This window comes from Athene noctua, chromosome Z (assembly GCF_965140245.1).
Source record: "Athene noctua chromosome Z, bAthNoc1.hap1.1, whole genome shotgun sequence".
Taxonomy (NCBI): Eukaryota; Metazoa; Chordata; class Aves; order Strigiformes; family Strigidae; genus Athene; species Athene noctua.
The window spans coordinates 71,563,397-71,575,673 of NC_134077.1; the positions used below are offsets into that span (position 1 = coordinate 71,563,397).

The window sequence follows — 12,277 nt, forward strand, 5'->3', positions numbered from 1 at the left end:
GTCTGGCTGAAGCCATGCATGTGCTTGTAGAGTTGCAGCCTTACAACTTTTCTTTGCAAAGGGAGAAGGAAGTAATTTTCCCAGAATTGTCACTAGTACGTTTTCCACAGCACTGAAAACAGGTTGCAAGGAAGCCTCTGAGCATTAAAGGCAGAATGGTGGGCAGAGGAGAGCTGGATATTACGCGGGAGGCACAGGCTGTGCTCCCCAGGGACTGCACCTGGGGAGAAGTTTCTGTGTGTCCTCAGGGAGAGCTGTAGCGAGAGCAAGCACTGGAGAAAGGGGCTGAGAAGAGTATCACGGAACAAAAGGAAAGGACAAGCATCCTGGCAGAAATGCTGTCTGAGAGCAAGGAACAGAGCTGTATCTAACGATGGCAGTGGAGAATGGTGAAAGTCTAAAGGGCAGTGCAGTGGATGCTCAGCCTTGTAAGCCCATTCAAGTGAGGGCAGACGTAAAAGCTATGTAACAGCCATCTGTCTCCATGTAGAAAAAGAGGAGGACAGGAGCAGAAAAGAATGATTCTAAACCACACCTTTTTTTCTAATCTTTGAACTTAAGATATGGAAAAAAACATATTGAAAATTTAAGAATCACAATTTCTCCTAGAGGGAGGGGAGAGGAAGAGAGGGCTTAGCCATGGATGACTTGAAGTGAAAGAACACTGTTGATCCTCATAATCCCTTAAAACTTGATTGCTCTGATCTTGTCTTTGAGCTTCTATCATGCAAATGTCAGTCCACTTTTTCAACCACAACCATGTATTTTACTGTATTTTCTTGCACTATACTTTTTTTTTTTTTTTTAAAAAAAGCTGCACACTTTACCAAGCAGTGCACATGAAGTGTTAAAACTTGACCTATTTGCTAGGATTAGACCTGAAATTCCAGTAACAGTAGCTAAATTGCACAAGTGTTTTCTTTTTATTATTAGATCTTCCGCAACCCATATGACAGTGCTCCAGGCAGAGGGGCTGTTTGTGTGAAGAGGGGGTACGGAAAGGGCTAGGAGTACATCAACAAACATGCCCCTCAGCAATAAGAGACTACACTCCAGACCAGTGATGTCTGGTTTACATAGGGAGAACAATCTGTTCCCAATTATCAGTTAATTTGATCCTCACCCTGACCAAAACCTTCAAACCCAGCTATTAAAAACAGTTTCCACCCCCTCCCACCATCCCTCCCTCTCCTACTTTCAAACAAATCCTAAAGGGCAATGAAGTATCACAGACAGGTCCTGTATGTTGAAGGAAAGCAACATACTGTTATGAAGAGAAAACATACAGGAATATATTAATAAAAAGAGACAAAACAGTTACATAAAACACTCATTACAGTGTGAGATAACTAGGGAGGAGAAATTGAGCAAGCAAAAGGGATGGGTTGTGAGAGAGCCTAAGGGTCACATTACTTACTTATACAGGGAAGAAGGCTTTGCAAGTGGGGAAGGATGGACCGAAAGCATGAAAGTGTATGATGGGATCTCGTGCTCACCTACCTTGCTGAATGTCTGAGCACTTAGTTTTGACAATGTCTGTGTGAAGAGTCAGGTGAAGGAAAGTCTCAGGAGACTACCTAATGCAGACCAAGTATATCCTATGAAGAGTTTTAAAGAATTAGTGGGACGGGGGAGGGGAAGAGCCCTCTTTGGACCTAGTTCATCTGCTAACCCAAACCCTGCAAGCTGCAATGTGCATCCCACAGAGGAGGTCAACCATCACTTTTAGCCAATATGGTAAGTGTGATTTCCAGATGAAATCAGAGGAGGAGAAAGAAAGGGAAGGATAGCCACAAGCACACTCCTATCCTGAAGCTCAGAGCTGGTCACACAGGGACATCCTGGCAGGAATCTACTCTGCCACCAAGGGGAGTCATGTTTCTAGAGGAAGGAAATGGAGATACAGCTATAATGCCAACGTGGGCAGCCCAAGCGCTCCCTCAGCCCCTAGAACTGCTGTGAAAACATGATACGGGAAGAGCTGCCCTTCTGTCATCTCTAATCCAAAGCCTTACAAATAGCATGAAAGGGGGGGAGGAGAGAGGTGGCCATTACAAGAAGCTTGCCAAGAACTTCTGCACCAGCAGTAAGCCTTCTGCAAGGAACATGTTTAAATGCAGGCACCCGCGTTCATGAACCGAAGACAACCAGCTGCAGCCAGGCTATTTCCATCCAAGTCATTTCTCTGAGGGACTGTATCCTTTTAAAGGCAACAAAATTTCCTCTCTTCCCACAGGGAGGACATTCATGCCAATTACTAATAAACTGCTTTCTGCAAAAGAATCTGGGAAGGGAGGGACGAATACTGTAGAATAGTTTGGGGGTAAAACACACTCTTTTGAGTTAAGTAGCCAGAGGAAAATTTACTGAGTTGGGTATCTTGAGAGTGGGGGTAAGGATGAAGATGCAGAGAGAGTAATTTTTCAAGTCTGGAAAAAGTTTATTCTTGGTGGTTTTCCTGTGACGTGTTGCCCCTCACCCAGCCCCACAGACTGCTCCTCCACACAGGCACCTCTCACCTGACCACCACCAGCTTAGTGCAAAGCAGTGACTTCCATCACAAGGCCTTAGGGCTTTCATCATTGTTAATTGCCACCAGTTCAGTGAGGTTGCAGGGTACCACAAACAGCAAGGCATGCCTATTTAGTCCCTAGAACGTTTTAGGCTTTAAAATACAAGAGCAGCACCCTTGGCTGCCTCCAAGGGTGTAGAGGGCATGTATTTCCACAGGGAGCAGCAGCAAGCCACATGAGAAGGCCTAGGTGCTCCCCATGCAAGTCCATCTCCACAGCTCAGAGAAGGAAAGTGTGCATTGCTCCATGAGCAAGCCTGCATCAGAGGGGAATGAACAGAGTCCTCTGTCTAGGTGAGACATAAGAAGCTTCTGGGCAGCTGCAGAAGACAATCCAGAACAAGACACAACTGCAGTAATCTCTGAACAAAAGACACACCAATTAAATCTGTTCAGTTTCTCATGGTCTGAGTCACTTGTCTCCCTCATCTGAGCAGGACCGACAATGGTGCTTTGTACTTTTGCAGAGCATCTGCAGCTTATATGGCTTTGTGTCTTGGGCCATCTGCTTCCCACCACATCCAATTTCCATTTCTACGGACTGGGCTATCTGGGCCAGACTGCTGTGTCCTCAGCTCCTAATGACACTGTATTTACTGTATCCTTTCTGATTTCTTCCTGTACCTTCTCTTTCCAGCAGATACCAAAATCAGGCCTGAAGGGCAGGCATTCTTCAGGCAACAAGCCCTGTCTAAAGGATGAGGCATGATCCCTGATCCTCTGCAGTCTGATAGAGGCCTCTAGGTTTGGCAAATGCAAATCAATGTGTTGTCAAGCTTTCTGTTGCAGCAGCAAATGCACCCCTGAATTACAGGTATAAACGAGCAATTGCAGCAGAAACAAGTATTAGTTCAAGTAGAAAGTTGGCACTGTCTGTGAGATGGTGTGCTTCATCTCCAGACACCTGTTCTTAAGGCAGATCTGGCATCAGAGAGTGTACTACAGCACACTGATAGGTGTATCAACACACCTTATGGATAGAGCTGATGTGAAATCACTGGAGGCTCACTCACTCTTCATCCCACAGATTTCTGGGTCCCACCCTAGCTTGTTTTTAAATAATGTGCATCACCAGTGACTCACTAGATCACTCGAGGGTGAGGCAGGAGCAGAATCCCAGTGACGGCCCTGCATGGTGTCTGTCCATCCAGAAAGCACAAGACTACATGGCAATTCAGCAGACTCTTCCAATGGCAAGAGTCTCCCACCAGCTGCCAAAGCACGCCTTCGGCATACACGCATTCTCATTAACTCTGATGGTTGTTGGATTCAAGCTTAGAGCAGGGAGCATGGTAGGGGAGGAAGCCCAGGCTTACATAGCATCTCATCACACAGCCCTGACTCAACCAATTTACCCTTGCTTGCACAGTTCAGTTGATAAAAACACAAACTCACCTGAACCCTGGTCATTTACATCTGCTAAGCTAGGCAAACTCAATGCATTTAAGCTGCTAAACTCAGAGCTCAGTGTGTCAGTAGCACCGGCAATGATACCTTGGTGACACCTACCCTCCAGGAAAGCAGCGAAGAGCAGCTGTCAGCTGCGCGCTTACGGTAGGCACCCGCAACACACAGGAGTAAAAGGCTCAATTATTGGACTGACTACCACCTAGCAGTCAAACACTTCCAGTTGCTAACTTCATGTCTGTAAGTTCCTATTTATCGGCCAAGGGTCTGTAATGAAAACTCATGGATATTCTGCTAGAATTAGTGATAATATTCTGGTACATTGCACTTTCTTCTTAGACTACTTCAGATCATTAGGCTGGAAATCATGCAAAACTCCATGCATATTGCCTATGATTTACACATCAGGAAAATCAAATCATAGGAGAGACTCTATCTCAAATAATCCAGTAACCGAAAAGAAAGCATCCAAATGTCTGGTAAAAGTGTTAGAAATCAATGTAGAGGATGTATATGATAAAAACATTTGCTCTAAGCAAACGTATGTTTTATTTATTGACTTCAATAAAAAGGGTTAATAAGTAAACACAGGTTTTTATAATACTTTACAACAGTTGTTTATGCATTTATATACCAGCAGATGGAAAACACATCTATTAAACATTTGGTCACTGAGTCACGTTGATGTTAATATCTCAGCATTAATTCAGGCAACAGCCTCTTGTAATGGCCTCATTCTCTGACTAACTGGTGCATAGTTATAATTTCGCTTAGGAGACAAGAAAACTGCTCAGACACAAAGAAGATCTAACCACAGGTCCAGGGGGTGCTGCAGAGTAACTGTGCATATATAAAATAACCCGAGCGACACCAGGCTGCTGCAGGGGAACCAGAACTCCAACAGGGTTTGTACCTGCCATCAAACCCCCCATGGTCCTGCAGCCCCTAGTGAGCTCTCCAGAGCAGAGGTGGATGCCCATGTCTGCTGGGGCTGACATCTCCGCGACCTGGGAGGCTGGAAGGTAAAGGAGTAAATGGAGAAAAGACACTCGATGCTCTCACACTGGCTACTACAGCAGCAGTTCCTTGCTTTACAGGTGCACCAAAGTAAAAATGATGGTGAGTTGCTACAATGCCGCTGCTTTAAGAACTGTGTGGGAACCTAAAGGTGGAGGTAAAGCATATAGCCAAGTTAAACATGCATGGTAATAGTTCAAATGAATCCATGAAAGTTGTAATGCTCCTGTAAGTAGAAGCATGTTAAAAGTGGGATGGGAAGGCATAAAACCACAAATCCTTAAACAAGAGCAAGGGCAAGGTGCAGACAAAAGGGAGAAAGAGATAAAGGATCACGGAAATCTCAGACTCTGTGTACAGAAAACAACATGCATTTGCTTTACAGCAAAGAAAGGGTTTGTGCATCAGCCTTGATATACTGACCCCTGCAGCCTATCCTACTCAGGAAAACTTGAAAAGCTTTTATTCTGTTAAAACACTTTATGTCCCATTAAAAAGGTGACAGGCAATTCTGGCAATTCTGTGGTCTCTGGACACAGAGTACGGGGTGCTTAGGAAAGTCGAATAAAACAAGTTTTGATGATGGTTAGAAACAAATACGGGTCTTAATCCATTATCTTTTTTAATCAGTCTCCTGTGTTTGTTTTGCTGCTTCCTTGTTTTCTACATCAGAACAAATGGAATTGGATTGGAATTTCACACCATTCAGAACACGTGTTTTGAAAAGAAAGATTCAGCAAATCAGGTATTAGTGAAAGGAATGAAAATCCAACCAGAGGTATTTCCAAACTGCCTGGTAAGTTTTAGGGTGGTGTCCACCGTGCTTTTTGTAGCTGACTGGAGGAACTTTCTACAGTTACCACTACAGAAATATTTGCAGAGCCTCATTAAATAGATGATTTATGCATCAGTCCTGGCAAACACAGAAGATAACAATTGCTGGAAGTTTCACCCAGCAGTTAATGGAGACACTAGTACTATTTCAAGACACAATCACCTCTTTTTTTCCTTGTACTGTGCAAAGACAAATTAATTTGTATCATGTGCCAAACCAACTCCAGCCTCCCAACAGCTACCCACAGACACAGGGTATTTCCTAGCTCCTGTTGCAGCTCCTTGGACGAGTACACAACAGAATACGCTCTGGACTTCCACTGCACTCCTTAACGCTCCTGAGTTTACCAGACTGAGCAGTAAGCTCACCTGACACCACGACAAGCTTAGCAAACCACAAACAGTTATGACTACCCAGTACCTAAATGATAAAATAAACCAAATCTGTCTGCAAGCACCAATTTATTTATCACTAGTGTTAGAGAGACCAAGTATTTTCTGAGCAGATAGCACAACCTTGAGAGAGAATAATCCAAAACCAGTACCCAGTTTCCAAAACCTGTAAAATGACAAATAAGCTTGCAGCTCGCAGAAATAGTTCACTATGAGACCTCTGTGCAACAAAATGTAGAACAGAGTGATAAAAATTTAAGTCACCACCAAATAAAACTATTGACAAACAGTACTGAAGTCTAAATCAGTCTCTCTCTTATTTATTCTCCACATTTAAAGTTCATACCTTTACTGAGATATGCAGGAGGCAGAAAAATTTATGATAGGTGCTTTCATGATAAAGTCATCACGTGCTTTGTATCTTATCTCACATACACAATCACTGAAAATATTTACAGCAAATGTACTTCCCATAAACATCCTTTTAAAAAAAATCTCTATACAAATGCAAAACAGCCCAATCCTTTCCTGGAAACAAGTTCCAAATCCAAGCATTCCTCTACAGATTTTATCTACAGCAGCAGTAGTCCGTATAGGTTTGTATACTGAGAAAATTTACTGAAATGGCACATCGGCATAATCATTTAACAGTGCAAGTACTCACATTCTCAAGTTAACCAAAGCAAACCACTGCTCCTTAGTCACCTCGTACTTGAACGCAGCTGAACATGTGGTCAAACTTGTCAAAATATTCAGGTAACATAACACAGCTTAGTAGTCTGTAACAAGTCTTTCTAGTTCTTTTTCCTGTTGCTGATTGATTCAGAGGGTGCAGAAAACACCACCCCTGAAGTTTGTCTTTCCACTCTTAGAGCTCCATGCAATTAAGAAACTTGCTTCAATACCTCCAACGCCCAAATCAGTTCCTGCTCATCCTCTTTCCCAGGCAGCATGGCAGTATAACATATCACAGGTATATGCAGCCCAATACTCTGTCCATTATGAACTGCTGAGGACTTGGAGACACAGGCATACATGCATGTTAGAACGCCAGCCTCAAGGGTTTGCAAAGCCAACAAGTCCCGACAGTCTCTGCAAAATGTCCAATTTAGTTTTGAATTAAATACTTGCAATTCATTCTAGCATCTTTCTACCAATAAGGGAACAAACAGCTTCTATCCAGCAAGAAGTGTTGGTTGCATAACAATCCTGAAACTAAAACTTTACCTTGCATTAACTCACCCCCAATACAAGCTTCTTCTAGACTTACATGTCAGCCTACAAACTTTTTCAATAGACAATTCTACTGCAGGGGGGAAAATAATTAGTAAATAAATCCGCAACACTTCATGAACAATTTTTCTTTCCTTGTAAGCAGAGGGAATTGTTCTGCATGACTCAGAAGTGTATTACTAAAAAAAGTCAAGTTATATTGGGGCGCTTAAGCAGTAAACAGCTACAGTTAAGTCACACACCAGAAGTTCTGAAGTCCACATTCTCAAAAGGATTACAAAAGGATATAGTTTCTTTTTTAGAGAGTATACTTCTAATTATATAAAAAGGCAGAGGAGGGGAAACAATACCATTTTTCAGCAGTCTCAGGATTTAACAACATTGGTAAATTTAACCTTAAATCATGAACAGATAATAGTAACTCTAGTATCTTCATGTAACTTCCACTAGCCTTTAAAAAAACCTTTTTCCTTTTCGTAAATTGCAGATAATGATACTTCATATTTCTAATTTCCTGCACAGAAGATGCTTTAATCCCTTGTACCAATTAGCCCAATTCTACAGTGAGCACAGTAATTTGGGATTTATTTCCAAACCAGAATACACTTTCAAAGGAGGTTGGTGCTAAAATCCACCAGATAAGCCAGTTCTTAGTATGTGTATATCACGATCAAGTGAGTAGTATTTGAACATATGTGCATGAGCCTTAGAGGAAAAAAAAAGCTGAGATTTGTGTTTACATGGACAACAAAAAGATACTTAATGTTCCTTCCCAGGACATTCAAAGTGCTCTCAGCCACCCCAGCCTTCATTGATAAATGCATTTCCCATCTTTTAGGTCTCGAAAGAGCACCCACAAACTCCTGTCATGCACTTGAAATTTTCCATATAAACCTACTGTAGCAGACTCAGCTTTAGTGGTCTAAAGCTATGTTTGTGTAGTGATTAGAACAGGAAAACACTGACATGACCGCAGGAGGACCGCTGCTGCTGTGCTGTTACCAATCATCCTGCAATCTCTGCCCCTTCCTAACCAGTCAGTCCTCCTCAGGAACCTTTGAACATGCCGAGTGATCTATTTCAATGAGTATCACCCAAACAAACCAGACATACAGGGGGGCCTCTTAAAATAACAAAGAAGTGAAAGGAACTGACCACCTCCTCTTGATGTTGCTTGAGAAATGCTTTTATGTTTTGCTGAGAAGCAAGAAACAAAAATCAACCTGACCGGTAAGGGTGACCAGGAAGGACTGGGGATTCGATATGTAAGAGCTGGTTAATCTCACAACTTAATTACAGACACAGGATAACAACCATATGACTTTTTGCAGCAAACCCCTAGGCCTCTGAGTCTGGTGTCAGCCAGCGTAGGTCCTTGAAGGCAGAGTGCACTCTATGCTGAAGGGCTGAGTGCCAGCCCTTACATTTTTGCAAACAACTTTCTATACTTTAAATATTTAAGAGATTATCAGGGTGGTGGGGTGGTGTAAGCGGTGATGCGGTGGTGTCGTGGCAGGGGTGGGGTGTAAACAGACACTCTTGATCTGCTGGGAAGTGAGTTTTCATTAAACTGCTGCACTTCCCTTTTCTGCTACTTTCATGATTTAAGAAAAAGGTGGTGGGTTTTTTTTAAATTAATAACCCAAAGGAGGAAAAGCATTCCCAATTAGTTACCTGTAGCACTGCCGTTAGTATTTGCTGGGTAGGCCATGTTTGCTCAGACATCCAGAACTAGGCTGTTAGGTTTCATGCAAATGCCATGCATCAAGTCCAACCAGACATGCAACCTGGAACAGACAAGAAGGAGGCAGTTAAAAACATACAGTTTTAAGAAGTTAGGTACATTAAGCAGTAGGCATTTCTAAGTGTTTAAAGTCTCATCTTCAGTGCAATCTTCACCATAGCAGTAACTTATATTCCTCTTAACCTGCATCCTACCTATCACAAAAACCACAGCGTCCTGGCATCTGAAGTTCAGTTGTGGTGCTCTGACAACCTCCAAGAAGGTCCACTGCTCCAGATCTGTCCTCAGTGAGGATGTAATCAGATGAATTTGCAATTGGCCTTGTTGTTTCTGGCCTGCCCTCAGCTTTTTTGCAGTTTGCCCCTGGCCTCCCTTGTACCACAGCAGCTTTCTCATATTTGCTGGTACGTATGTAAAGTTTTAGATTACCCAACAGTTTACATAGACAGGGTTACAGGATTTTTAGATGAAGAGCACCTACAGAAGAGCTGTACCAGTTGCCATTTCCAAGCTCTGATGTACCCCAGGAGAAGTGAGGTCAGAAGGACCCCACCGAAGACGCAGGCAAAGCAAGCAAAAGCGTCCTCACCATCTGACAAACCTGGCAGCCAACAGCTGCTTTGTGGAAGCCTGTGGGGTGCAGGGACCAGAGCTGGCGAATACCCTGGCTGGGACAGTGCATGGCTGACTGCATGGTCAGCCTGTGGGTCCCAGCAGTGACGGGTTTTCTGGGTGTGAGGTTGTCTTTCAACCCACATGTGGCAGATTTGGCTGAGAAGCAGTGCTCGCCTGAAGCTCAGGCTGTGGGTACAGAAAAAGGGCGCTGTCGCCCTGGGCGGATGGCTGCCAACCAGAAGCTAAGTTGAGAGACAGAAGCAAAACCAGCAGCAGTTTTGTGGCTAGTTGTCTGCTGGCTGGCTCTGCAGTCAGGCTCCTGCTCCTCCTTCCCTGCCCACCATGAGGGCAGCCTGATCACAGCCCTCATCCTCAGTGCAGTAGATTTGACTTGTCCAGGGCTGCAGAGACACCTCCTCTTGGCTCTGCTTCAAGTCTTCAGCAATCCAAACAGCATTTAATTTTGTTGACTCAGATAGGTGGAGCTTAGGTGTATGAAGAACACCCTGCTTCGCCGACCCCAGTCTGACTTAGGCTGACAGCTCCTCAACAAACCAGTCACATTTTTTCAATTATATTTGATTTGGCTTTGACAGTGCGTGTGTGGAAGTATTTCAAAGCTAATCAGATTAGCAAAAGAAAAGAAAATCCAGAAATTAATTAGTGCAAGCACCATGTGAATTGGAGTCAAAGGTATACGTACTGATAAAGAAGCTGGCTGTCTCTTAAAGCTGACAGAGCTTCATTACACAGGCTAATATAGCTTAGCTTTTCCCTTCAAGGAACACAAGCACAAATCACTTCATTTTTAGTACAATCCTGACATCAATTTTCTAAGAATGCAGAAAGGCCTTCACTGCCACTCCTCCTCCCTAAGCTCTGCCATATACTTTTAAATTTACAGTCTCTTGTTCAATGGAGGGCAGGACATGAAGCTGTCATAAAGACTGTACAAGCAAAAGGCTACAAACAACAAAATACTGCAGGCATCCAACACAGAACATGAGGCAGAGAGAGCCATCAAAAGATTTCAGGCATAACAATAATTACCAGGTTTCTGAAACAATGAAGCACAGTGAGAAAAAAAAAACAAAACAAAACAAAACAGAAAAGCGTGTTAACTGGCTGAATTTGCAGCCAGTACTGAAGTTTGAAATCTGTGAGCTTTTAAGAAAATATTAACTACGTCGTTTCAAAGGGAGAAATTTTAAAGCATCACTCCCATCTCTGCATTTGCCATCAGGATGTAAAGTTATGCTTGAAGTTCAAGAAAAGCATTATTGACTGAGTCTCAATGAATGCTTACAGATATCATTTATCTCCACATTAAGTTTCTCAGGACAACCACTGTCTCAGGGCAGGCTGCACTTAGCGGGACATCAGACTCTAACAGCAGTGCACCTAAGGGTAAACAGGGCTGAATTAATTCACCCACTTCTAATTTGTTCAGCACAGCTCTGTGCTTCTCACTAGCACTGCAAGAGGCATGCTTCCCTTCTTTCACTATATATGTTTACTGTACACTGCTATAGCTGAAGTCTTGCACCACTGTAAACCTAACCAATGAAGCACAGTAAAACACACACGCTGTCTAATCTAGCTGTTGCTTTATCAGGCAATTCATGTTCTGCCAATCTGCAGCTTTCTATCCCACTAGAAGCAAAGAAGGCTCAAGGGATGCTGCTCAGATTTGCACCCACCTGGCCAAAGGGTGCTGTCTCTGTGCTGCTGCAGGGCTGGTTTCTTAGCTAGTTCCCTTAGCTCTCTCGGCTCACACCACCCGCTGCACTGCCACTAATGCTTGTACAAGAGGAGACATGAAATCATGCACTGGGCAGATGGGTGAGAGGGCACCCTCTGGGGGACCCACCTCTTTTAGGTGCAGTGCAGTCCCAAATGAGAGTGGGTCAACCACAAAAGCAAGCCACAACTTAAAACCCATGCTGCAGCACGCCTGGAAACTCATCGTGGGTTTAAAAGTAAAATCTGTTAATCTTCATCCTATCGGTTTCAAAAACACTAGTCACCATCACTGGCATGCATGAGGAGAGCTTCCTAACAGCTCGAAGCAAATGCAACTGAGGTGAGAACTGACATAAAATTAAAAAAGACACTTCTGAAAGCCAAAACAGGGCCTCAGGTCTACGTTTTGTTGTGGCTTAAAGAGATGTAATTGACCTGGTACAAACTCCCTTCTGGGTACATTTCTATTGGTTTCAAAAAGCTGTGCAGGCTTAAGAACCTCCATTAAGAAACAAACTCAACTTTAGTTAAAACAATGAAGTTTCTGAGTTTAAATGAGGATTAATACAATAATTTAGGAAGCAAATTCCTTTCAACAGACAGGAGAAAAGGGAAAAAAAAAAAAAAAAAGACCATAAGGTCTAAGAATTTGCTACCTAAATAGAATTGGTTCCTTTTTTTGTTTGTTGTTTGTGTTTTTTTTGTTTTGTTTAGATGAA

The 12,277-nt window shown here is 43.1% G+C and overlaps 1 protein-coding gene and 1 long non-coding RNA gene across 2 annotated transcripts in view; both read right to left on the reverse strand.

The window, feature by feature from the left end:
* The window catches only part of KANK1 (KN motif and ankyrin repeat domains 1), a 50,172-nt gene extending 41,023 nt beyond the window's left edge, over positions 1–9,149 (reverse strand). Inside the window, exon 1 of the mRNA XM_074931928.1 lies at positions 9,131–9,149. The gene's annotated coding sequence lies outside the window, so the exon portion shown is untranslated. The remainder of the gene's footprint in view (positions 1–9,130) is intronic.
* Positions 9,150–9,156: 7 nt separating this feature from the next.
* Positions 9,157–12,277, reverse strand: part of LOC141973401 (uncharacterized) — a 78,900-nt gene continuing 75,779 nt past the window's right edge. The window contains exon 3 of the long non-coding RNA XR_012635517.1: positions 9,157–9,243. This is a non-coding gene — a long non-coding RNA (uncharacterized LOC141973401). The remainder of the gene's footprint in view (positions 9,244–12,277) is intronic.